Genomic DNA, 5,000 nt, shown 5'->3' on the forward strand with positions numbered 1-5,000 from the left:
GAAGCGGTGAAATCTACCACGGAAAGAAAATGGGGGGCTGGAGTGGAAATTGAGTAAAAAAATGTTGATTAGCAAATGTTTTGGAAAAGAGCGCGGGATAGAGTAGGCTGGCAGAGAGGGGGATAGAGGCTAGGTACTGGGGCGAGAGCGCTCAGTGCGCCCTAGATGGTGATGGTGTGAACACCTCCGTGCTGAGCTCCCGATACTGGGAGGTCCCGTCCTGTTGACATTTCGAGGACCTGGAGTGGTAATCTTGAACCCGGATACGAGCACTGTCTTAATTAACAACTTTGCTTTGTTAACTTCTTCTTGTGTGGTTTTAAAAAGTGCATAAAATTCCACGTGAATAATTTTGATCTCTGTATCGAAAAGTAAAACGCATCAAAAATATATATATGAAGTTTTCGTGTTTTGAATCATATTAAATTTCGGAGTTAACTATATGGCTGAATTACGAATGTTAATACTTAACTGCAAAAAAGAAATTCTGGATTGTTTTTCTCACACTGGATGATAGCAAAAAGTTAATATTTGGTGCTGAGCAATAGAGATAATTTATCGTCAGAATTGAGTGGATTTACGAAGCAGCATTAGAGAACCTATTATCTGTGGATTCTGCATCTTCATCTCGACGGGTACTCAGTTCAAGCCTCATCTCGTCTCTCCATCTCCACGGATAATCAATTCTCGTGCATTCAGTTCCACAGGAAATCAATTCTAACATATTCATCTTTACAGGTAAACAGTTGTTGCAAATTAATTTCAAAAGATAATCAGTTAATTGTAGCATATTCAACTCATCAAGTAATCAGATGTTGCAAATTCATCTCAGCAGGTAATCAATCAGATCAAGAAACATCTTCCTCTATAGAACTTCTCAATCTTGCAAGCACAGCGATTAAGCTGTTGCATCTTGAGACACGATCGATCACCCAATGACTGGGCTTATGATTGATAATCAAATTCATGGTGTTGATGAAGGTAGTCATGTATTGCATTGCTGAGGGTGCAAGTAGTATTTTGCATTGATGTTGCTGTATGCAGTTTAATGCATTGATGTTGATGACCGTTGGTTTCTTGCATTGTTGCTTATCGAGGTAGTTTCCTGCATTGCTGTTGATACTGGAATTTTATTTTAATGATGTGGTTGAATGTAGGATCTTGTATTGTTGTCAAAAACGGTAGGTCAGTGAGTTATTTTTGTTTAAAAACAGTAGGTCAGTGAATTATTTTTGTTCAAAAATCAGGTCAGTGAATTATTTTTGTTCAAAATCAGTGGGTCACTGAATTATTTTGTTCAAAATCAGTAGTTCTCTGAATTATTTTTGCTCAAAATCAGTAGTTTTCTGAATTATTTTTGCTCAAAATCAGTAGTTCTCTGAATTATTTTTGCTCAAAATCAGTAATTCACTGAATTATTTTTGTTCAAAAACAGTAGTTCACTGAATTATTTTTGTTCAAAAACTGTAGTTCACTGAATTATTTTTGTTAAAAAACAGTAGGTCACTGAATTATTTTTGTTCAAGAACAGTAGTTCACTGAATTATTTTTGTTAAAAAACAGTAGGTCACTGAATTATTTTTGTTCAAGAACAGAAGTTCACTGAATTATTTTTGTTCAAGAACAGTAGGTCACTGAATTATTTGTGTTCAAGAACATTAGTTCACTGAATTATTTTTGTTCAAGAACAGTAGTTCACTGAATTATTTTTGTTCAAGAACAGTAGGTCACTGAATTATTTGTGTTCAAGAACAGTAGTTCACTGAATTATTTTTGTTCAAGAACAGTAGGTCACTGAATTATTTGTGTTCAAGAACATTAGTTCACTGAATTATTTTTGTTCAAGAACAGTAGTTCACTGAATTATTTTTGTTCAAGAACAGTAGGTCACTGAATTATTTGTGTTCAAGAACAGTAGTTCACTGAATTATTTTTGTTCAAGAACAGTAGGTCACTGAATTATTTGTGTTCAAGAACATTAGTTCACTGAATTATTTGTGTTCAAGAACAGTAGTTCACTGAATTATTTTTGTTCAAGAACAGTAGGTCACTGAATTATTTGTGTTCAAGAACATTAGTTCACTGAATTATTTTTGTTCAAGAACAGTAGTTCACTGAATTATTTTTGTTCAAGAACAGTAGGTCACTGAATTATTTGTGTTCAAGAACATTAGTTCACTGAATTATTTTTGTTCAAAAACAGTAGTTCACTGAATTATTTTTGACACAGGTAGTTTCCTGCATAAAGGTTCTTTTTGAGGGTAGTTCCTTGTACTATTGGTGATGTAGATAGTTCTGTTGACTTGTTGAAGAGGCAAGTAGATTTGGAATTGGTGTAGATGAAGGTAGGTTGTTGAAAACAGTAGATATAAACCTGTAACATACAAATACATAGGTGATACAAACAGTAAATATGAAGCTGTATTATACAGTAAACGTAAGGTTGTATTAATCACTAAATATAAAACTGTATCATACAAATACATAGGTGATACAAACAGTAAATATAAACCTGTAACATACAAATACATAGGTGATACAAACAGTAAATATGAAGCTGTATTATACAGTAAACGTAAGGTTGTATTAATCACTAAATATAAAGCTGTATCATACAAATACATAGGTGATACAAACAGTAAATATGAAGCTGTATTATACAGTAAACGTAAGGTTGTATTAATCACTAAATATAAAGCTGTATCATACAAATACATAGGTGATACAAACAGTAAATATGAAGCTGTATTATACAGTAAACGTAAGGTTGTATTAATCACTAAATATAAAGCTGTATCATACAAATACATAGGTGATACAAACAGTAAATATGAAGCTGTATTATACAGTAAACGTAAGGTTGTATTAATCACTAAATATAAAGCTGTATCATACAAATACATAGGTGATACAAACAGTAAATATGAAGCTGTATTATACAGTAAACGTAAGGTTGTATTAATCACTAAATATAAAGCTGTATCATACAAATACATAGGTGATACAAACAGTAAATATGAAGCTGTATTATACAGTAAACGTAAGGTTGTATTAATCACTAAATATAAAGCTGTAACATACAAATACATAGGTGATACAAACAGTAAATATGAAGCTGTATTATACAGTAAACGTAAGGTTGTATTAATCACTAAATATAAAGCTGTAACATACAAATACATAGGTGATACAAACAGTAAATATGAAGCTGTATTATACAGTAAACGTAAGGTTGTATTAATCACTAAATATAAAGCTGTAACATACAAATACATAGGTGATACAAACAGTAAATATGAAGCTGTATTATACAGTAAACGTAAGGTTGTATTAATCACTAAATATAAAGCTGTATCATATAAATACATAGGTGATACAAACAGTAAATATGAAGCTGTATTATACAGTAAACGTAAGGTTGTATTAATCACTAAATATAAAACTGTATCATACAGAAAAATTGCAGTTTTTGTAGTACCTCATTTAGAATGAACCCAAAAATCACCTTTAGAATCCAAACACAATTTGAATCAACTTAGTTCATTGATTATTGTTGACCAGACCACACACTAGAGGGTGAAGGGACGACAACGTTTCGGTCCGTCCTGGACCATTCTCAAGTCGATTTAGAATGGTCAAAACGTCGTCGTCCCTTCACCTTCTAGTGTGTGGTCTGGTCAACATACTTTAGCCACTTTATTGTGATTCATCGCCGTCATTGGTTATTGTTCACCCTATACCCATCCTGCGGGTGGCAGGTTACACAGGCATATATATTAGGGCTCAGGAACTGAACCCTAGAATTCATTTAGCTCAGCCAGTTTCATCAATAATAACGAGCTGATTGCACAGTTTAATGCATATATTGACAATGGGTTCGTGTGAACGATTGCAAGTACAGTGCTATCTTGAGGTTATCTTGAGATGATTTCGGGGCTTTTTAGTGTCCCCGCGGCCCGGTCCTCGACCAGGCCTCCACCCCCAGGAAGCAGCCCGTGACAGCTGACTAACTCCTGAGTACCTATTTACTGCTAGGTAAATTAGTTGCTTAAGCTAAGCAACTTACATTTGCCAAGAAAAAAAGTTTCGTAATTGTATTTGTTTGTAAAATACATTCACACCCCCCCTCCCCTCCCCTTACCACATAGTGGGCGACGACGGAAAGGTTACAATCACCCATATTTACTGCATACAATCACCAGATTGTGGATATTTGGCACAATTTTCTGGAAGTAGATAATTTTGAACGGAATATTTACACATTTCGTGAGTATTTGTTTACAGAGCTGTCTCTGGACTCACATCACTTTCATGCACATCGACGCGTAATGTGCAAATAATTTTGCTGACAGGTTATATTTGGTCAGGTCTACATCAGCAGGTTATGTGCCACTTCGCAGAGATACTTAAAACCGAGTTTAAGCAGAGCAGTAGCAGCATGTAGGAGTCTGCTGATTTTAAATGGATAATCCATATCCATTGCATGGTTGTCCTTGCATGATAGTATGATGATAGATAAGATGATGGATCTTCAAGGCCTTCAAGGGAATGGCTTGAAACTGGTAGTGTGGATTTCCATTTTCCTTATATCTACATTTTCCTTTTATCTTCAAGGTTGTGATAATATTCTTGGTGTTCTCTGGTTGCTTATAGACAATGCAATCATATCTTGAGATGATTTCGGGGCCTAGCGTCCCTGCGGCCCGGTCCTCGACCAGGCCTCCTTTTTGTTACACATCCCCAGGAAGCAGCTCGTAGCAGCTGTCTAACTCCTAGGTACCTATTTACTGCTAGGTGAACAAACACATCAGGGTGAAAGAAACTCTGTCCATTTGTTTCCGTCTCTACCGGGGATCGAACCCTGAATCTCAGGACTACAAATCCCGAGCGCTGTCCACTCAGCCGTCAGGGCCCCAGCATGGTTAAAGCCAACTTATTTTATGATGGCAAATTGTTTGGCTAACACATGAGCTCTGTCATTAGGTCAAAATGAGATGGAA

General features: G+C 35.4%; 1 protein-coding gene across 3 annotated transcripts in view; it reads left to right on the forward strand.

Annotated features, from left to right (window-relative positions):
* Positions 1 to 166: 166 nt before the first annotated feature.
* LOC123750938 (fibroblast growth factor receptor-like 1) overlaps positions 167 to 5,000 on the forward strand; it is a 51,012-nt gene continuing 46,178 nt past the window's right edge. For 2 of the 3 annotated variants that reach the window (XM_069324354.1, XM_069324356.1), the window contains exon 1: positions 167 to 738. The gene's annotated coding sequence lies outside the window, so the exon portion shown is untranslated. The remainder of the gene's footprint in view (positions 739 to 5,000) is intronic. The other variant, XM_069324355.1, reaches the window with a different exon arrangement.

Source organism: Procambarus clarkii, chromosome 14 (genome assembly GCF_040958095.1).
Source record: "Procambarus clarkii isolate CNS0578487 chromosome 14, FALCON_Pclarkii_2.0, whole genome shotgun sequence".
Lineage (NCBI taxonomy): Eukaryota > Metazoa > Arthropoda > Malacostraca > Decapoda > Cambaridae > Procambarus > Procambarus clarkii.